The 23,251-nt window shown below is 35.8% G+C and overlaps 1 long non-coding RNA gene across 2 annotated transcripts in view; it reads right to left on the bottom strand.

The window, feature by feature from the left end:
* Window positions 1-3,118: 3,118 nt before the first annotated feature.
* LOC125697836 (uncharacterized) overlaps window positions 3,119-23,251 on the bottom strand; it is a 34,067-nt gene continuing 13,934 nt past the window's right edge. The window contains exons 3-7 of one of the 2 annotated variants that reach the window (XR_007378955.1): window positions 14,798-14,856; window positions 10,641-10,770; window positions 9,320-9,479; window positions 8,121-8,195; window positions 3,119-5,288 (exon numbers count right to left, since the gene is read on the bottom strand). This is a non-coding gene — a long non-coding RNA (uncharacterized LOC125697836). The remainder of the gene's footprint in view (window positions 5,289-8,120; window positions 8,196-9,319; window positions 9,480-10,640; window positions 10,771-14,797; window positions 14,857-23,251) is intronic. The other variant, XR_007378954.1, reaches the window with a different exon arrangement.

The raw sequence follows: 23,251 nt of genomic DNA, 5'->3' as shown, positions 1-23,251 counted from the left end.
TGAGTGAAAGCATCCAGCCAAACACTTTGCATATTCCTAATTTAATTTCTTATTAATAAGAATTGATATAATAAGTTAAAACAATAAGTTGATATTGTTAATAAAATTGTAAAGTTAAATGAGTATGTATTTACAGACCTATAAATTTGTTACTCATTTCTTTTTCATTTTTTCTATCAGTAGAAAACATTAAATATTTGCCTTAAATGAAATTTTCTCTTAAATAAGAGATTCATGGTGTGGAACTACTTTTCATGTAAGAGAAAAAAAAAGTTAAAATCAAACCCAAAGGACTGGGGAAAAAAATCGAGTAATTGTAAAAGCATGTAATTATGCTTCTTTCTCTTTTTTTTTTTTTTCCAGTTATTTTTTATCTTTGAAAGTTACCTCCAGCCACTACTATGTTCTTTAATTTTCACAGGCACTAAAAGATACCCAGTTGTACAAGCTGGCAAAGGAAATTTGCTTTCTCAGTCTTCTAAGAAGTGTTGATGAGTAACATTTTCAAAATGAAAGGGAGGGCAGAGTAGTAAAACTATAAATGATGGTACATTACCCTGCCATGTAAAACTGAAAAGTTGAAAAGGATGTTAAATTCACAGTCTTGCTGTAACAAAAGAGAACATACTTTATAGAGAAAGATAATAATTTACTATAAGTTTAATTAAAAATTTTACAGCTTGATAAAAAAAGGATTTTTGGTCCAGCTTCAGTGATATCAATGCCTGCCAAATTATCCAAGAAGAAAAACCTCTTTGATGACACTGCTTAAATTTTTATACAAAACTCTGCTAATTCCTGCCTTTTTTTCTCTGGTGCCCTGGTCAGTCTTGCAGTAACCTGGGCCATAAGGCCAAACTTTCAGCAGGATGGGGACATGGTGTTTTGGCAAGCTATCACTCTCTGCTGGCCATATCATGTTGAATGAAGTAGGTATTCCACCTCCTCTTGCACTGGCATTATTTACAGGTTTTTCTTGAACAGCCTGCATTGTTCTTGTTGGTTCCAAGTTCTACATTACGCTAGACTTTTGGCTTTAGTTATTCCATTATTCCTAAAATAGATTTCACCTTTCATGATGGGTTGTCCTTTGTATTTGCAGCTGGGGATGCTGGAGTCTTTTTGAGTCTTCCCTCTCTCTCATCTCCTTGTCTCCCAGAGCCCTGGCCTTGTCTTTGCTGGAAGCAAAGGCCATGGTGGCTGTGTCCCAGCTGCCAGGCACCCCGGGATGAGCCTATGCAAATCATTAATCTCTGTACTGCCAGCTCAGTAAGAAGTCTCGGGCCTTTATTTCTAAGTGTAAAAAGTTGTATTCAGTGGGCTATGAGAAACCTGCAAAACCTCCAGTCTTTGTGTTAATAACTAAATGTTTTAGTGTTGACCGACAGGGTGGAGGTCAAATGACAAGGACCTTCAGTGTACCTTTTGTAGAAGAGTTTCAATTTAGAGAAAAAGGGGAATGCAATTTTTTTGTTTGTTTTTGTTGTTTTTTTGCTGATCTCTGGTTGATACTCTTTCACTCTTTTGAAAACTCCCATTTCATTTATGCATTTGGCACAAAAATCAATCCAGTATGAGATGGAGCAAGGCTTCATAATCAATGATAACAAACCAGGAAGATTGGTATCAGAGAAAAAGAGGGATTTTTCTATAGTCTTCAATTTAACTGAACACTCCAGGATGCTCCTCAAATATTACTTGTCCAGCTGTGGTGTGCCTCTAGCCTGACCTTCCCTGTATTACACTCTGGAATCCCATATGATGACACGTAATGGAAAAGATATGGAACTCTGTTATTTAACTGTCCCGTTTCCTTCTGATTTTTTGCACATTTGAAAATCTTAGTCTATTAAAAAATAAAATGAACAACAAGGCCATAAGAAGGAAGAAATTGATGGTAGGAAAAAAAAAAAAAACAACAACAAATGACAATAAAGCCAAAGCTCTCTCCTTTTTTCTATCTCATTTTTTTTTTTATTGTTGGTGTAAAGCTCTGATCTATTTCTAAGAAGCCAGCATCCGTCTGTCTAAATAAATCTTGTGTGAGACTGAAACTTTAACCAGACTGACTTATTTTTTCATTCCATATTTTGGGTAAACCAATGCTTAATTTAGCAAAAACATAAGAACAATTCATGTTTCCTTTTTCCTCCTTCATATTAATAATAATGTGTACACTTTACATTGTATTAACAGTGAGCAAGCTTGATATGTAACCTGGTAAACAGTTTTAGATACTACAAGGTGGATTCAAAATCTGTACTTCGTTCAAAGTTGTGGCTGTGTGAACATCACTATTCTGACTGCCTGACTACAGGAATTTCCTAGTAAGCAAAGATCTTTTCAGAAGCAAAGAGCAGCAGCAACAATCCTGAACTGAAAGGCTGAAACTGTTTCCAATTGCTGCTTTGCTATGTCAGTATTTAAATATGATAGTTGATGAGCATATCATGGCAACATTTGTTCATGAAACTCTTGCTAACCAACTTCTGTATAACTGAGATGAATATTTAAACAAGGGTATAGTACTCAAATATTCTCACATGTAACTGTAGCTGGAATTAGAGCACTGACTCATCTGATTTCCTAGTTGATAATCACGTCCAGGAAATCTACCACAGCTTTTTGTTAGGGGAAAATCACAGAATCACAGAAAAGTTGAGACTGGAATGGACCTCTGGAGATCATCTAGTTCAACCCTTCTCCTGAAGTAGGATCCCCATAGCAGTTTGCACAAGAAAATGTCCAGGTGGGATTTGAATAACTCCAAAGCAGGAGGCTCTGCTGTATCTCTATTCCAGTGCTCTGCCATTCTCAAAGTTTTATCTCCATTTCAGATGGAATTTCCTGTGTTGCTGTTTGTGTCTGTCGCCTGCTGTCCTATTGCTGGGCACCACTGAGAAGGGTCTGGCGCCATCCTCTTGACACTTTCCCCACAGATCCTTATACAGATTCCTCCTTGTGCTTTTTCTTCTTTAGGTTGGAAAGGCCAAGCTCTCTTATCATTTCCCAATATGAGAAATTCTCCAGTTCCTTAATCATTTTAGTAGCCCTTTGCTGGACTTCCTCCAGGTGGTCCATGCCTATACTGTACTGGAGAGCCCATAACTGGACATAGTAGTCTAAATGTAGTCTAATGGCTTCATCAGGGGGAAGTACCATGTCCCTTGACCTGCTGGCCACACTCTTTTTAACACACCCCAGGGTACCATTTTTCCAGCAGGTCAACCCCTAACCTGTATTGGTGCGTGCAGTTACTCCTCCCCAGGTACAGGAACCTGCACTTATCTTTGTTGAATTTCAAGAGGTTCCTCTGGCCATTTCTCCCACTTGTGTTCAGATTCATAGACAGTGAGTGTTACTGCTTACTGAAAATCCTGATACTGTTGGAAAAGCTGAAAAATTTTAATATATATAAACTCTTGTACAATCTGAGTACAATTTGAGAACAATGACAGAGATTTGATCATAAATTGTTACTTAATGTGAGAAACAGGCCTATGGACTGAACTGTGGCAGTCAGAAGGAGGAAGATGCTGGCCTGAACAGTGTAGGATTAAACAAGGATAATGCAGTCTACTTACTGCTGAGGAGTCAGCAGGTCTGGTGCGTGGAAAAAGTTGTAACGTGATATAAAACCATTAATTTTATGTCATAGGTTTGCAGCAGTTATCAAAACAACTAATGAAACTAATGGCATTTTGTGCAGGTGTTTTCTAGGCTTTTGCTGACATTCTCTAGGTCTGAGGTGGTGCAATTGTTAGACTGCTTAATTGGTGAAATCAAAGTGAGACTGGTGCTTACCTGATGTTGTAATATTTTGCATCTGAGCACATTTGAATGGGATAATTGAGATGCAAATTATTATTTTACCCCTCGTTTTCATTTGCTACAAGACCACAACCTGAAACATCGGGAAACTTAGACATAAACATTTTTGTCATATAAAAACATTTTGACAAACGTCTTCCTTTTTTTTTTATGTATCTGTGTATTTGTTTTTCCTATTGTTATTGGGGAACACTTCATAAATTCCTGAAGTATTTCATTCAAGACAGCCTTTGAGCTGGGGAGATTGGTGTCACTTGCAGAACACTGTTTCTGTGTCAGCAAGAATCAGTGCATGTATGAATGACCAAATGCCTACACCAGAGCAAATTTCTACAACAGAAGATAATAGTCAAAGGCTTTCAGATGTCACAAAGGAAAAAGATAATAGTACTAAATGAATCTTTGTAATTAATCTAGTCCTTCTGCCTTGATCTCTCTCTCACTCTCAAGATAAATGGCTTTTTCTATAACCGTTCTGGCACCATTACCTCTTCTCTTCACCCCTCAGGAGAGCTTTTACCTTTAATTTTGGTGCATCCTGCTGTGGCCATGCTATTACTTAGCTATGACAAGAGTTTCAAAATTACAAACGTGGGGCAAGGGTTTCTGCATTTTGCTTTAGCCTTTAAATGTGGGTTGTTGATGCTAATATACAGAACCCCTGCTGTGCTCTTTTTTCTTATTCTGACTTCCTTTTCTGTTACGTTTTACATGGAACCTGAGTGATTAATATTTCATCAGTTTTTCAGTGCAGCATGGCACAGGGATGTGTTGCATTTGGCTTTTCTGGAGCTGTACTGCCACTGAATTGTGACTATTAGCTGATGTTGGACCTTTAATGGTTTCATGGGATCGCCATCAAACAGAAACAAACAACCGTTTGCCACATAATTAATCTATATGAAGTTAATTCAATACTTTCCTCTGCTTTGGAGGAAAGATAAATATATCATCTTCTCTACAGTATGTCTGAAACCAGAGAGTACTAATCTGATCGTAGATAGCACAGACATCTTAATTTGATGTTTAATGTAGAAGTTAATATAGGATAGCACAGCTTCAATAGTACAGTATTTTGTTAAGAAAATGGAACTGTTAAAAATTTTACAAAAATAAACTTTTATCTGTATTTTGACTAAGGAAATAATGAAATTACTTTTAAAGCTATATCAAGTGCACAAATATCTGCTAATGTAAGTTTACAAAATTTTTTTCATAAATTAAGCTGAAACCAATCTTTCATATTTAGCACTAAATTGTCTTGAGTCTCTAGTAAGAAATGAAAAGAAAAATACACTGTAGAAACTTTTTTTCTAAAATTAATGTGTGTTCTATTGATGCATATATTCATGTGTGATTCCTAAAATCCTCTTTTCAAATACACAGTAGGTTGAAGATCACGTGCATGTTTGAGCTGATCTTGCAAGTCAGTGATAGTGGTGTTGATGGATGGTAATCTGGAGAGAGAATAGAATAGTAAGATTCAATCAGAAAAAAATATAATTTTAAAGAATGGATAAAAAGTCAGCTTATCTAAATCTCCAAGCAACTCAAGCTGGAGAGTCCTTTGACTATATTTCTATTAAACAATCTATTGGAGTTAGAAAATGGATAATCCACATAAGTACTCTTATCAGAAGCCCTCAGCGCTTTATAGTGAACTCAGTAGGCTACAGTCCTGCTACCAAAAACTCAATGACTGCATTAAGAGTCAGAAAAGCAGTTAACATTGACTTAATAATATACATGTACAATTATCTAATTTTTGGTAGACATTTTGCCACTGATGTGGTTACTTTTTTGATTACTTTTGTGAATCTTTAGCTAAAGGATTGCTTAGCAGCAGGCTTGTGCATGGGCTTAGCTGTGGAAGACAGACACTGATCTCATGTAAAGTATTGAGCAAAAGCTTGAAAATGATGTATACTATACATTAATCTTTTAGAAAATGAAAGAAAATTGGAAAATTAAATACATAATGCTTCTCATCTCACAGCTATAAAGAAAATGAATACTAAAACAGTGAACTACCTTAAATGTTCATTTTTTTTTTTTTAATTAATTTTCTCTTATCTATCAAAACAGGCTGGGAAATATTCTTTTGACCATTATTCCACTGAAGACATTTTTATTATTATGAAGATTTCCTTCAGAAATTAACAAAAGCAAACCTATTGCAGAAATTGCAATTGCTCTGTTTATTATTGGATTTGAATGCAACTACATGTGACCACATGGCATGGGAATGGAAGAGAAACTCTATTCAGTGTTGCCAGTGCACATTTTTGCCATTATTTTCTTTAAAGACTCGAAAACAGTGGGAAACTTTTAAAAAGTATGTCCAGGAAAATCAGGTTAATGCTTGACATCTTCAGCTAATGAAAGTACAAATTCTTAAATCTTTCACTATTCATGGTAGTGGTGAATGTTTTAAAAATGCAGCCTTAAAAATCTATTAAAAAACCCAACAGAGATAACATGAATGTTTAGGGAGAGAGGAACAGCTCATTATTTCTGAATGGTTAGAAGCCGTATTGCTATGCATTATAATTTGGTGTCTTTGTTCCATACTATCAGTAGCATATTAGCTGCCAAAAAAAAAGCATATGCTGAAGCAGAACAGTAACATAAACCAGCCTTCTGTAGCCCAGGGGAGTACTCCAGTTGTCAGGCTGTTGGGTGTACAGTGTTGTAGATGTCTCATTTTGTCCCTCAGGAATCATCCCACCTTACTGCTGCAATGACTTCAGCTTTAGTCTCACTTGCATTGCATTATAGCCCAGTAACAGGGCTGTAGAGTCACAGTGATGAAAAGTGATTTATTACACGAAAAGAACAGCTCCAAAGAAGAAATTTCTAAATTGTTTTTGATGGAATAAATAAAATCCATTGGCTAGGAGATGCCTCCAAAAAGTACGTTAAAGTTGAACTCTTCTCTCTGTATTGTATGCAGAGCAGTAATTATTTTGGAAAGAAGCGAGTCTCCTATCTCCCTTTCAAAAAGTACTGGTTTGTTTCAGTTAAACAAAAGAATATATGAATTCTTAAAAATTTTTGTGGGATAGGGTAAAAAAATCTAAGCAGAGATGGCAAAAAAATCTCTTTCCTGAACCTGTTTCTCTTCCTTATTAAGCTGAGGAAACATGGCCAGCTCATATTCCCTCATGTTAGTGAGGTTTGCTGTGAATACATGGATAAAGCATTTCCCTGTGGAGTTTTGCATCAGATAACTCTGCCTGCTAGCATGGATTTGAGCACACCACAGGCATGCCTCTAGCTGCTGGCAATATCATTTAGTGTAAAGGAATGCAGTGCTGATGAAACACACTTAGGGACTGGTATCCAAAGTCACAGTGATGGCAGTTGCAAGCTTCCTTTTGCTGTTTCAACTACACAATTTACCCTTTTCCTGGCACAGCCACAGAGATAAAGTCCTTATGCAGGCTCCATTTCCATTCAATATTTGGCCTGCTGAGAGTGTCAATTAAAACTGATTGCAGTGGGGTTTTATTTTGGGGAGCTTTGTGCAGGAAAAGCATTGAAATAACTAATATATTTTATTACATCAAGAAAAATCTAATCTCATGTAATGTGCTCTGCTATCAATTCACTGTGCTTTGCCTGCAAGATGAATTTGCAGATCTGCCTCATTCCTGACCTGGGCTCAATCAGAACCTTCAGTCTAAATGTGTGTAAAATTCCATATCTCATTACTGGTCTCCTGGGTTTGCCCTAAACAAATACTGTGGATTGAAATGCAAGTTCATTAGGTTAAAGTGCTTAATTATCTTAAAACTCTTAGTGCTAGAGTCAGATGTCAGGATTTGATTAGCACTGCAGGGAGGCTTTGTAAGAAGCAGAATGGAAATAGCCATTGTCCTAGTATAGCTAAAATGCTATAAATATGTAAATAAGGACATAAATATGGATCTAGATGCTTATGCAATATTTCTTAACTCTCAAATGAAATAATTAACATAAGCTATTTTGATGTATCCATGCCTTTGATCTTTAATTATATCAATGCTACATTATTTAATATTCCATGACAAGTTGTCATAATCACATTTCTTTCAGTCTCATTTATTGCTTTCTCTAATTATTAAAGTGCCTCTTATTTGTGAAGTGTAGAAAAATTAGTACATTTTACTACTGACTTTAATGCACAAATCCCAGAGTTCTGGGAATCTCATACAGTTTGTGATGTAATAGTGAATTTTAACTTACAAAGATCAGTTTAAAATGATTAGTGAGCTACCTAGGGAGGAAATGGAAATGCTGTGGCTTACCATGAAACCATACAACTGTGTTCAAACAGCCAAGAAATCCCCACCTTCAGGTTCCTCATTGGCTTTATTTCTTACCTGAGAAGAGTTTATGTACAGGAATGAGAGCACAAACTGATTTCCAAGAGACACAGACTGATGATTACTGCACCGTAAAGGTTTGTTTAACATGTACATATGGGGGGAAATGGAGCTTGATGATTTTTAGCATACTGTTTGAAATTCAATCCCTCAAGGGAAAGGAAAGGGCTGTGCAAACTACCAAAATCCCCATTAAATTCTATTATCCTCTGCAAAATATTGAAAAAGATGAAAATTCTAACTACTTACTCACAGCAAGTAGCAGAGGATATTAAAAATAATCATTATATTACTCTTGAACTTAGATGTGCATGAAATTATTTTACTTGTCTACTATTGGCTCCATGAGGCAGTTGAACAAGCCAATAGTTATTTTGTCTGCGCTAAGGCTCCTCAAAATAAATACACACATACATACATACATATATACATATTTTCCCCATATAAGAATGTTCTTCTTAAGATATGATAATTTTCTTTTAAGAGCTTGAAATATTATTTATTGTAACCAATAGCCCAAGCTGAAGTCTGCCCTACAGCAATGTACTGAAAAGTTCCTGACAGATGGATTTCAAAAGTTTAAGAAACTGTAGTTTACCAGGGCTGAGGAAATGGGAACTAACATACCTTTAGCAGTGGCAGTGCCTACTGCAAACTTCAGTTTGTGCCAGGCAGTGCTGCATAAGAATTTGATGTACTGAGGATGCAGCATCTCAGCTTCTCCCTTTGGATACCCAGTGTGCCACACAACATCCACAATGTATCTGCACCTCTGAAGCTGAGGTATTTAATCTGCTGTTTGCTGCAAAGTTTCAAGTCCCATTACCAGCGTGAGGCACAGGGTGCATCCCTCCAGTCCCCACTGTGACAGCTTTGTGGTAGGAACATTTCACTTGCACATCTCTCTACTAATTGACACCATAATCAGATCTTTTTTTACATGGCCTCAAAATGACACTGCAAAGAACTAGGGCAATATCCTGCCCTTAAGAAGGGAATGGGAACGGAATGTCAGCTAAGTGATGCAAGTATTAGGCCAGGTGGTGAAGAGGGCAGTATTCAGAAGGCAGAGCTGAGCCTGATCCTGATCCTACTCTCTTAAACATGGTCCTTATACATACCTGCATCCACACAAAAGCTCCTCCTGAATAAGAGGAGTGTTCTCGGCTGAGCAGAGGTTGTAGCAGCAGTTTTTTAATCCTTTGAGTAGTAATGTCTCTGTGTAGAAATTATTTCTGGTAGGAATCTCCTTTTACCTTTTCTAGTAACGTTGACTTTATGCTTAGGAAAAAAAAAAAAAAAAAAGAACAAAACATTTTCTCTCAGAACCTGCCTTTGGAAGAAAATCTAACTGAAGGCAAAGAATGCCAGTTAGATTCTATTGCCAGCACCTTGTTGTTACTGCTTCCTAATAATCAGACTAAAAGAACGATTTTAAAAGGTAACTTTGAAGACATGAAGTGATAACCCGTGCTGATCTTTCCTCACTTATTCTAAACATTTTAATTGCTTCTAACTTTCAGGTTTCAGTTTCTGCTTTGAAATATAATATCCTAAGTTCCATCTTGCACTGATGCCTGCCTGAATTTTCAATCACTGACCCTGATGTGTGTTCACATGGTACAACCACATTACTGCCAATATATTAATCTTTGGGTTTCTGTGCAAGCTTAATTTTACCCTTCTCCTCTTACAGGGGAAAGGACAAAACAGAAAACTACAAGCAGTGAGATGGTTAACTGGCTCCAAGACAGATGTTCATGTTGCTCTAATTTTGACAAAAGTGCATTGGCTTCCTGTGAAGCAAAGGATTGATTTTTAAACACAGTATTTGCAGACCAAGCACTATGTGGCTCAAGTCCAGCTCTCTTGAAAGACTTATTAACAGTACCTCACATTCTCTTTGTTCTTTTGAAAGTCATCAGCGGCTTCAGACACCCACTGTAGCTTCCTGTGGTTCAAATACTAGCGTTCTTTTAATGGTTACTCCTCTTATCTACTGAATGTTTACACTTTAGTTTTGAAAAATGTTCTTCAATAGTTAATTTTAAACAGCCAACAGGATTTTTCCATAAACAAGGTTTTTTTCAGTAATTTCTTGGATTTTGGTTTTCTTATTATGCAGTCATTATATTTGGTCTTCTAGTCACAATGCATACTTTAAAAAATATTTTCCTGATTATTTTTTAAAAATTATTATGAATAATTAATAATTTTATATTGCTAACGATTTTAATTATAGAATGGCTTAGGTTTGAAGGGACCTTAAAGATCATTGAGTTCCAACCTCTCTGCTTTATACAATTAGTGTTTTCTTTATACATTTTATGTAAGTTTATAGAATTGTCAGGCATCAGTATTTCCCAGGCTGCTCTGACATGTGCTGTAGCTTGAGGCCTTGTCTCTGGAATTATTTGAATTCTGTTATTAATACTCACTGACCTGGGAAGGCTGATTGCAATAGGAGAGCTATAGGAGTTGGCATAGTAAAGCAGTGCAGCTCTGCTCTTCTGCCCTTGTAGGAAATCCATGTGACTCAGCAGCAAGAGTCTGGGAGATGGACACGAGCAAGCTGGGGGTGAAGATAACAGTCTCATAGCAAAGCTTTACAATGAATTAAAGGCAATGTCTAAGTTTGTAATTTAACAATAAGAGAAAAAAGTCAGGAACAGGTTTTTATAGGATACTGGAGGCCACTGCAAAGAGAGCCTTGGACTTGCTTTCCAGTGTAGGGAATGTTGGAGGCTTTTTTCAATTACAGATCAAATCAGGTAGCACATCTGACGCAGTAGGCTTGGGCCTTCAAGTAATTGCTCTAGAGGTAACTCTTAAAGCAGCTTTGGTTTAAAGAGGACTTTGAATGCCATCCAGGTATGTGTGTCTATTTATAGGCACATATGTGTATATACAGATATGTAGAAGAGTGTAGAACTCTATGTATTTTTTCTAAGAATATTACCCTGTGTTTGTCTTCAAACTCTCAATAGTTTTTGAGTAAACTTTATGATAGTAATATTACAGACATGAGAGAGAAGGTGTGAGACTTGCAATAAGAAATTTCTTTACATTTATACATTTAGTTATAAATCTATGGTTTATCTATGTACATATTTACTATTGTATTTATAAGTAAAACGTTCCACTCTTTCTTTAATTTTGTGTGTGCTAAATCAAACTGTCATCAACTTCAACACTGTAAACTGAGTTAAGTCAATTTATTTTTCTATTTCCATTTACAAATACACGTATTGTCGTGTACATTATACCCCAGTGAGAGTTTCAGAAACAAAGCAATTCTCAGGGCGATTTCTTCTCCTTCTTTTTTTTCCTTCCATTTTTAAGAATATCTCAGAAAGTAAATTTTCTTCTCTATAACCAGTGAAATTGATCCCATTTTTATCACGATTTATATCTTCTAATTCCCCACAGCAGACTCAATCTGCAGTGTGTTATATTTGACACACTTGAGTCAAGGCTTAGATTCAAACTTTTGTTCCTGTTTAAAAAGGCAGAAAAAGATGCTGGCACAAATTGACTGCCCCTTATTGCCTGGATAAAAATGTCACTCCTTTAAAACTTGGAAACATCAGCATGCAAAATACTACTGCAATGGGCTGTAAAAGGACAGAATGTACCTATGTTTTCCAGCATTCCTATCAGTTTTATTGCTCTTCATCTCTTACAGAATTGCAAAATAGAGCATAAGATTCAGATTATGTACTCAGAACGCTGAGAGAATGGTCCTTCATGGCAGGGCTGACTATATTTAACTTTATTATTTTAATAAATGCACAAAGGCTTGAAAATAAACAGTAGGAGAGTCATAGAGAAATGCCACAGATATTTAACAAACCAAGACTTATCCCTGCTACCTCTACGTTTACATTAAAATTGGAATGAAAAAAGGAAATATCAGTTACGGTTCAGACCAGAAACATTTTTTCATGGTGACTAATCATCATGAAAAATAGATAGGCATAATTTTAATACCAGTGCCTAACCATTCTTCTCTCAGGGAAAACTGCAGAGGTTTCCTTTGAAAATATAATGGGATATCACAGAATTATCGGAGTTGAAAAAGACCTCTGAAGATCATGATATCCAGTGCCCTGCTAAAGCATTTGCCTATAGCAGATTAAACAAGAAAGTGTCCAGGAGGCTTTTAGGTAACTGCAGAGGACTCCACAATCTCTCTGGGCAGCCTGTTCCAGGACTGTGTCATTCTCAAAGTAAAGAAGTTACTCCTCATGTTCAATTGGGACTTCCTGTGTTGCAGTTTTTGCCCATTGTCACTTGTCCTGTTGTTGGGCACCACTGAAAAAAGCCTGGCCCCATCCATTTGACTTTTGCACTTTAGACATTTATAAATATTTATCAGATCCCCTCTCAGTCTTCTCCTCCCTCCTCTTTGTTGCCCTTCTCTGGACTCCTAAGAGATGCCTCTCTTTCCTGAACTGGGGAACCCAGAACTGGACACAGTACTCCAGATGTGGTCTCCCCAGAGCAGAGTAGAGGGGGAGGATCACCTTCCTCAACCCGCTGGCCACACTCTTTTTAATGCACCCCAGAATACTGTTGGCCTTTGCACTGAGGGCTAATGAGGCTCTCCAAAGAGCATAATGTTGGGGAATTTTAGAGACATGGATAAAGCACATTTAAGAATACGTGTTCTGAGAAAAGGATAAAGAAGGCAAAATAGATTTTCACTCACACAGAATAAAGCATGAGCTTTGGCTAGGGAGATATTTCTGTAGGGTATACAGAGGCTACAGCTCTGCCAAAAATTATTGCCTGCAGAAAATCTCACTTTGTAATTTCTGAAAGTATAAGAATGTTTTTTGCCCTGAAGCTTGTTTTCTTTCATGAAGAAGAGACTGTTTCATGAAGCACAGATCATTTTTGTAAGTGAAGGCTTGTTAAGAGTAAAATGTTCCCTATCACATCCCAGGGCTAGAGAAAATTAAAGATTCAGACATCTAGTGGCTAAGTGTTACAACATCTACCTTTTCAGCATTTGGCCTCAACAGTATACGAAGTTAGGGATATAGCGTCTAAGCACTGTAGTCCAGACACATTTATGGCAGGCATATCTATGGGCGCCAAGGACAAATGACATCTTAAGGAACTGCTCAGCGCTGCACATGGGATCCTAAAGAAACAGTAATGTTTGGTCAGAGATATTTTTAGTGCCCAAGCCTGCTATTTGCTCATATGGACTAGCTCTGTCATCTCCAAAATCTGAGAAAAGCCCCCCAAAATAATATTCTTAGTATACTTTACACTCTCACCCAGGCACCTGAGCCAAGATTGATCCTAGCTCTCTTCATCTGATATCTACAGCAAGTAAGACATTTCTCTTTAAAATGAGACGACTGCTAAAAGGTATGGTGGGAATGATTATAAACATACATATTTTATACATGTAAAGCACATCTTATCTAATTCAGTTACAACATTTGTGCAGGAAATGAAAAGCTCTATTTATCTTGGAGATTCCCTAACTTGCTTCTAGTTCCAAAATTTTTTCAGCAACAGGTGACATGGGAAGCTGGCAGAATGGGGGCATTTGCCATCCCCTCATCTCTAATGTCAGGAACAGATCTGTCAACCAGAACTCGATTTTTAGCAAGTGCTCAGTGTAATTAGGAGGAAGGATTCTTGGATGCCCATGACTGAGAAACATCTGCTTTGCACTTTTATTCAGAGAGTGATGAGACACTTGAACAGGCTGCCCAGAGAAGCTGTGGATGCACCATCCCCAGAGGCATTCAAGGTTGGGTTGGATGGGGCCCTGAATTTATCACATGAATATTGTAGTATATTTTATTGAGCTCAGGATTATTAACTTTATCCATGGGGCAGCAGTTCTAAATGTAATTCTTTTAGAGGAGAGTTCTTGTAATGTTGTCATCTCTCACATAGAAGCATAAAGCTTCGAAGATATACAGATGTTCCAAAACTGACTCAAGACTACAAGATAATAAAATACACACAAATGGCCCATCAAATTTATTGGTTATCTACTAAAGAAGGATCATTTGGAATGTACATTAGAGTACAGAAATAACAACAAATAAGGAAATAAGGCAAACACAATATGTAGCTTATTTTTGGAACACTAATTTCAATTTCTCTCTCTTGAGAACTGAATAGGTTGGAATTTACATGTAAGAATAGGAATTGGTATGATACAAGATGTATAAAATGGTGAAAGGTAGGATAAGCATATGAGCATTCACCAAAAAAGGGAAGCTGCACAAAAACAAGGAAGATACAGCAAAATAGGAAAGTACTGGTTGAAAGGAATAAAAACTTGTATGTAGAATGAGATGCATACTCCATAAAACAGTTTCAAGAGGACAGAAGACGAGCATAGGAAGAAGAAAAGGCTTTGCAGACAGGGTGCAAAATCCAGGGGTTAGTACAAAAACCTTCTGAGGTCATTGGGATTGTTTTGCTCTGCTTTTTGAGACATTCAAAGATCTCTATCTCTGAATTGAAGTCACTGGCAGCAAGGGGAGGTTGTTACTCCTGATAGGATTGACATTATGGGAGATGCACAGAATGAGCTATTTCAAGAATAAATAGGGTATTCTTACTCTTTCATACAGAAGACTGAAGAGATATCTGTTCCAACACCGTCTGCAATTCTTCTGGCCTGTATTCAGGAAGATTAAGTGGAAGTGTAACAAAATGACAGAGGAAATGGGAGCCTTGCTTATAGAGTCGATGAAAAGTCCTAGCAAAACAAAAGCTGTGCTTAAATATATAAAAAGACAAGCATAGAAAAAGAATTTCTTCTCAGTATTATCTAAAGGATAACACTTGTCAAAAGACAAATAGAGATAACCTCAGTGTATATGATTTTATGCTGGAAATTAAAAGCAACTTATGAACCCTCTGAGCTTTGAGACAGAAGAAAATCAGTGCTGGGAATTTAACTGGCTGCCATATGTATCCTGTTGCAGGACTGCAGAAGGGAGTTTTTGATCTACTTGCCTAAAGCAGGAGGTCTCTTTCTGCCTGTTTTCCATTTCCTTGAGAGTCTGAATTCACAGCAGAGTTTTTCAGCTACATGCAGTGGAAATCAGTTTCATTTTTCAGAAAAAAAAGAATCTTTGTGTTTGCATTCCCCAAAGTTGAAATGTGCACATTTGTATCTGTGTAGCCTTTAACAGTTTTAACATGTGAGTAGATCAATAACCCAAACAGTTTTAGCGGAACAAATAAACGGATTTTCTTAATAAACATTGCTAGCATGTTCTACCTTTTTGTACAGATTTTTGAAATCTGCAGTGAATGCTTAAAACTTTAAAGCTAATTTTCAGTAGAATGTATATTCTTTAAAATAACCTTTCATTCAGATGCAACTTGGAATGGATCTTAAAGATTGTTACTAGTGAAACTCGAGATCATCTGGGCTTTCTACATAATTGTGTAAAGTCTAAATATTCTCTTTATTTCATCCTGTTTATATGTTAATTGAAGAACATTGCTACTAACATTATACTGTCTTGTCCAGAGTTATTAATTCTACACAGTATATTTGTGATTTCACTGGGGTGTTGATTACAATGGTTATGAATTAATTTATGCATTGGAATGAATTTTATTCACAGGGAATAGTGATGACTACATTACAGCTGCACTGAATTTCTGTAAGGATTTTCTTTCAACTTTCAATAATACTATCTCATTCTTTAAAAAACAAATATTATTTTAGAATTATAAGCATTAAAATAATAGATATGGGAGGGAAAGAATATTGCTATTATATATATGGGTTTACAAGAAGAAGGTCAAACCTTTGTTATCACTGAATTCTCTTTGGGAAATTGAGAGAGGCTATATTACTTGTAAGGTAATTAACATTACAAAGAGATTTATGCAGTTTGAGTCTAATTTTTCTTTTTTCTTGTTTTTTAATTTTTTAAACCTGTGGAAAATAGCTTGTCACTTATGCTTAATGTTTTAGCACCTTCTATTATATGTATTTTTGTTTTCATAACAAGTCTATAACAGAACAAGAATCAAGCAATAACCAATTCAAGTTTATGATATATTCAAGTATTTAGACTGGAGGACAAATAAATATAGTTTTCTGAAAACTGTATAAAAATCACTGTTGAAACTCTGTTTTGAAAAGTCTTAAGACAACAGTGGAAACAAGTGGAAACTATTTTCTGCCCACAGCAGCCTTAATTCTCCAGACTTACAGACTTCTCCAGGTGTTGTTTTTCTTTCACAGCTTTATGCCTTTGTTTGCCCTCCATTTTTATTCTGTATTTACATGGCCTTTGTTGTTAAAGCAATGAAGTTAACAAGCACCTGACAGCTGTACAGCAGGTACTCCAACCCCCTTCAGTGCCCAGCAGATATTGTTTAGTGCACATCCATCAAACTGGCACCTGAAGAAGCCTAGGAAGGATGCTGAGTCTTAATGAAACTTTGACAACAGTGGAAGAGCCTTCAGAGATTTGTCCCCAAGTGTAACATGGGAAAAGGTAGCAGATTGGTTCCCTCTCTAATTTATCATTTGTCAAGGCTTCAGGTATATATATATAGTTTAATCATGACTTTTTCATTGTCTGATATTCTGGACTTAATTTCCATATTGTGTTATGTCAAAACAAAAATAAATCATTATATGGAAGCAAAATATCTTTCTGTAAGAATGATGTAAGAAAGTGAGCTTTTTTTTTTTTTTTTAGGCATGTATAGGTATTTAATTTTATTTTTTGTATTCTAAGCAGCCTGGATTAAATAAAACCACATAAATTACTTATTGTTCATTTAATTCTTGCTGCAATTTAAAACAAATGTTCGTAAATTTATAGAATACAATTTAAAAATGTCTTCTCAGGACAGTATATTTTGTAAGAATACACATTTAAATGGTAAATTTTCTGACAGAATGAAAAAAAATCCCCTTTCTGGCAAAAAAAAAAAAAAAAAAAAATACTGGCAAATTAAAAGTAAGCTAGCTGTAACATTTCCTTCCCCCCTCGAAAACATATTTTTATATGTTATATGTTTATATTTTATTCTTAAGGATCTTCTCATTTTCCAAAGATTGAGAGTAGTTTACTGTAAGATATAAAGAGACTGAACTTTAAGAGTGGTCTAAAACTACTTCAGCCTATTTACTTCTGCAAAAATTATCTATGCTCTTTGATCCTCATTGAGTAATGTCTATGTAAGGCCCAAAATTAAGAAAAAAACAACAAAATAACAACAACAGAAGAGGACCTCATATTTCTTATTTACACATATAAATAAACAAATAATATTTTGAAGTGCTGTTCTTGCTGTCAATTCCTATGTCTTTTGAATATCTCATAAGATGGTCAGGTACCCGTCAGGTACCTAATATATGAACATGGCTGTAGCATTTTAATATCAGGCATCTTTTTATTTATTATTTATTTATTTGTTTTAAATGATGGAATACCTGTGAGGAAATTAAAGCACATAGGCAATGATCATATAAAACTTGGATGATCCTTATCCAGAAATAAAAAGCGTGGCTAAATTTCACAATCTCTTCTTATCCTATTTTATAATGTCTGTGAATATAGAAATAAAAGGATACTGTGAGATACAATACTGCTTTGTTATTGACATTAAGAAAAAGTAAATATATCTGTGTCTTATGCTTTCAAAGTATGTGACATTTACCTGTTTCAGTAAGTCAGACTGTGCTAAATTCCTTTCAGATCTTGGCATTTTCTCCTCTACTTTTCTTCTCAGTGCTTCCTTTTCCGTAACAATTTCTCCTAGGGATTTTTTCCTTGTTATTCTCATCTCTACTTTTCCTATTCTTGTTCACTTTTGTGCGCTACTTCTCCTTTTTCTGTTTCCCATTCTGGCCTGTTTTTTCTGCCTTTTTTTTAAGTTTCTCATCCTCAGCTACTTCTTCATTTCCTGCTTACATTCCCTTTCATTTCCCCAGTCTTATAATTTCTTTAGTTTCTCATTATTTAATTACTTTCTTTTTTTCAACACCTTTGTTGAAGAAAACAAATGTTATTTGTTACATTTTATATATTCTGGGGACTTTCTCCTTCTCTGTATGGAATTTCAGTACAGGCTTTCTTTTGTTTCCCCTTTGTACTCTGCTTTCAAATCAGTCACTGAAAACACTGCAGATATCATGAGCAGCAATTTTAGAGGCAATGTCATCATAATTTTAGGAGGTAATCCCAGCATGTCCGTTTCTTATGCATGGTTATGTGTGTCTTCATTGAAGATATGCACATGATTATATGGCTCTGTGGTGCTGTTCCATTACTATGGTAACACAGAACATCTACCATTTGTGCATGATGGGGAATTTGGGAAGTGGCCCCTTTTATCTGCTGAAAGTACCTATAATACGTATGTATGTGTACCTAGAATGATTTGAAGAAATGTAATAGTGATGACTCCACCATTTAGTCCATTAAAGATGTGGAATTTGAACAGCATCTGCCTGTGTAATATATTTGCCTATCTATCTATCAATCTTTCCATCTATCTATCTGTTAACAACCTAACCTTAATATGTTCAAAGAATAGAATAAACACATTATATCTGCTTTTTTAATCTAATTTGAATTATACGTATGTTCTCAGGAAAGTTTTTGGATGACAGTGCTTGTATTCCGCGCTTAACTGTGAAATATTTTCTAATGCTTAACTGACTGATAATGGAAGACTTCTCCCTGGAAAGGAGACTCTGATCTTATAAATAATGCCAGAATTATAATTACAGTCAGTGTTCCATAGTTAGAGCCAGATTTTAAAACATTTAAAAAATTCATCCATAAATTCTGACAAATATATCTGAATACCACGCAGAGGAGGAAGAGAGCTGTGGGCTGTCTGAGGTGGGAGAAAAGTCTTTCATTGATGCCAGGAATTAAAAAAAAAAGTAATTATTACAGATCGTTTGAGGCTGAATGCAACTTCCTGCAAAAACTGTGAAAATCATGAATGCACTGGCTAGCTAATGGCTAAGTAATAGATAAGCTTTTCTGGGAAAAGCTAGGGCTGGTAGCAACATGAAATTTTGCCCAAGTTACATGGTGAAAATGAGGATTCTTAGTCTCTTAGAAAGCTAGTCTCCCTAGATGAACATAGGAATAGAATAGGGGCAAGTTTACGTGACAGTTTTTTTCCTAATATATATATGGTGATTAATATATTTTCACTAGGAAAATGCATGACTGTGTCACATAATCACATAATCACATAATTATATGCATGCTATTTCTTTATACTGGACCTAAACCCATCAGGCTAACAGATTATTTTGGTTCTTACTGTTTGCTTTTTTTTTCTTAACATGTACTATGACAGCAAAATGTTTATGAAACAGAGGAACCTCAAATAAGATCTAGGGGTTTAGGAAAAATGTAGGCAGATCGCTGTCAAGTGTAGTGCTAAAGAGGCTTACAGGGAGGGGAGAGGTCCTCACTGCTTCTCTCCCTTTCTCCTTTTTGATAGCCTATGTGCTATCAAAAGAAACTCTGATGATAAATGGCATAGGGCAGCCCAGGGGACCAGCATCTCCTGGGAAGTACCAAAGTGTAATGGCTGTCTTTGGTCCAATTAGCATTTCTCTCTCTACAAATCTCTAAACAAACAAACAAACAAACAAATATTCTGTTTACTTCTGTTTCTGGTTGCTGAATTGTTAGACTTGGTTATTACAATACATTTCTGTCTTTGATACCGTAGTCACATACATCTTTGGTTAAAATTTTTGGGGTGCAGGTATGTGAAGTACTCCAATTCACTGAGATGCCTTTTAGAGAAGAGCCATCTTTGGAGGAGCTGCCACATTTGTGGAACATAGCTGGCATCAGCAGACACCAGATTGCTCAGACTGGGTAGATTCTTAATTTTCTATACCAATACCAGTCATTAAAAATCAAACATCTGTTTCAGTTTTGAATATATTATAAATAGATGTGATACATTTATAATATCTTTGGTTAATTTTTTCCTTTCACATTCATCATCTTTAAGATAATTAGAAATATTTTAACTTATGATTTTGATTTAATACCAGGTACTTCACCTCTCTAAGACTGAATGATACGAATTACATAGCCATCTTTCTTTGAGCCAGGAAAGGACTTGGGAAAAATAATCTAAACTGTAGGTCCAAAGGCAAATAATTTAACTTTTCATCTAATAATCTTCCAAGATCTTAGAGCTACTCTGCAGTTCAGTGCCTGAAGCTTCTCAAAATAAATAGCTTTCTTCAGGCTCAGAAGATGTACTTTTATTTGACCTTCACCATGTCTGGGCTAGTTGCTTCCATACACAAAAACTATCAGCCAGTTCAGGAGAGCTGTCAGGGAAAAAAAAAAAGATCCTGTGTTTATAAAGCAGATATTAGTAAAAACAGACACTCGATTTGCAGCTGTTATTATCCCCAATATTTATTTGTGTACCAAAACAAAGAAACAAGGAAACAGAACAGAGTGTTTTGTAGGTGAACTAGACATAAGACTGTAGAAGAAAGAAGCAATGATATCTTTTCATTTTAGTTGTTCTTGTTACTATTGTACTTGCTACAATCATTCTGTAATTTGCAAAGCCTTTTAAAATTTAGGCAGTCTTAGGAAAACCTTCCTTTTACCTTATAGAGAAGTATCAATATTAAATTTGAGAGAGTAGTATTTCCATGTAGTATAGTAGAATAAACATAACTTCTGCATATTGTCTTTTCTTTTTTAACTCTCTCCCCCCCACCCCCTTTAAAAAAAAAATAATTGAAAACCTGAATGGTGTCTGAACTTTATTATTTTTATAGAAGTTGATAATGTCTCTCTTATCATTCTCTTCTGCATGGTCTCATATTCTTTTATTATTTTTATTATTGTTGTTTTTGTTCTTAAACTACTCTTGTGTGGGGTTTTTTTTTCATAGAGAATTTTCCCTCCTGTGCTTTCTGTACAATTTTAACTTTGCCTGCTGTAATCTCCTCAAATTACAAATTTTTGATAAACCAATGTTCTTGACAAGATGGAATTTTTTTTTTTTTTTTTCTAAATTTATTAATGAAATATTTTGGAAAATAATGGATCAATTCAAGAACAAGGTGGATTCGACTATGATGTAATTCACATCTAACTGGCCAGTATTTCAAACCAAGTTAAGTGACTGTGCTATATCTTTCCAGATATCTTACTCACAGTGCCATGAGTTTGACTTACAGCAGGCTCTTGTAAGTCAAAGCCAGTGCCTAAATCTTCTCACAATGGAAAGCTTCTCAAAAGGAATGTCTTTCACAGGTGCTCAAGCTAAGCTACAGGCAATAGATAATGAATTTGTCAGACTGGTGTGTCTTAAGAAACATGGATGAAAAGTCAAACAATTCAGTACCACAGTACTCAAGAGAGTTCATTCAGTATTCACAGAGATATAAAATAAAGCAGTAGTAATGAAAATGGAGGTATGTATGGGACCTTTGATGCCACAGTTAATGAATAACTGGCGTTTACTGGCTTCTGTAGTACTGCAGTCAGGTTAGTATAAAGGAATTGCTGAAACTATATTGATTTGCAAAGAGGCTTTACCAGTGCAACAGATGTATTTATCACCACATTCAAATTTCCTGTGCATTAGTTTTACTGGCATTGTGCAGATGGCAGAATAATTTTTTTTGTGCACTGAAGCATATTTCAGCTCAAATAGCAGTGCATGCAGGTGGCTGGAGTTGAACAGTATTTGCACTTAAGATGAACCAAAACCAAACAAATGTCTAGCTTCATGAAGTACTTGTGCAATTCCTACAGCATCCCTGTGCTACTTCGACCAGTACGTTATCCGGTCTGTCATTAGGTGCGTGCAGGCTGACTTAGGTTGAAATAGCAACGCTGGCGAGGTAAACTTGATTTATCCTGTGTACTAGCTGGATTTGTTTGAATGTGAAAAGATTGATTTGAAAAGAAAAATGGTGATTTTACACATACATACTGGTCAAAGGAAAGGAATTAATCTGAACATGTGTTGTGAACTTAATCAAAGCAAGTGTCTGTGAGATATATGCCACATGGCCAGAATTTCAACAATCAGAGAAGCCTTATCTGATCCATCAGAGCTTCAGGGAAGACTTCCATAATTCTCTTGTCCACTGATGTGGGAAACTGGTATTTTTCTATGTAGCACAATGTCTCTGTGTATGTGATTTCATATGCCCCAACAAACTTGGTCTAAGCTCTTGCTGAGATAAACTCAGTGAAGTCACTGGAATTTCATCATGTTACTTGCTAGCCTGCTGTTTTGTCCAGGATGTTTTATGATTTAACAACAAATACAACATTATAGAGAAAAACATAAGAGATGAACAGTTTCAAGCTGAATGGTAACAATCACACTCTTAAAATAATTTATATGTAAGTATGATGTCATTAATAACATAGTCCAACTTACCAAATAATGGCCTAGTATAGCTAGACTTGGAGTTTTAGAAATCAAGAGTGACTTTGCTAAGAAATCTGAGGGGGTAAGTGTGAGGAAAAGAACAACAGTGTTTTCTATTGTGGTCTGAATTAGACTGTATTTTACTACCAAGGTATCAATTATAACATCCTTCAAAAGATCAAACACAAAGAAATCCCTTCTGAAATTAAAATTTGCAGAACAAGCTATTTTCCATTCAAATTTGTTATTGTCTGCCAGGTTTTCACATAGTTTTGATACAAAATCAGTTACACTGGAGAGAAGGGTTTTTTGTGTGTGTGTATGTCTTAGGTTAATATTATCTTGGATTACTTCTGTACATTGTTTAGTAGCACTGAATGCAAAGAAATGATTAATCAATGAATCATACAGTAAGTAAATTAGACAGTGATATTCTGGCTTTTATGCCGCAGGCATTGTTGCGTACAAAGAGCAGGATCCTTCCTCCAGAAAGGATACAGAATTATGTAAGCTCATCTCAATTCAGCCCCAGGTACCTACACTCCCCACTGGCAGCAGAGTATTTAATTTCTTGGAACATTTCTATTATTAATTTATCTAGAAGAAACAATCATCATACATTTTTTTTCTTGGCC

The sequence above is a fragment of the Lagopus muta genome, chromosome 1 (genome assembly GCF_023343835.1).
Source record: "Lagopus muta isolate bLagMut1 chromosome 1, bLagMut1 primary, whole genome shotgun sequence".
Lineage (NCBI taxonomy): Eukaryota > Metazoa > Chordata > Aves > Galliformes > Phasianidae > Lagopus > Lagopus muta.
This window is presented reverse-complemented; position numbering and strand designations above follow the sequence as displayed.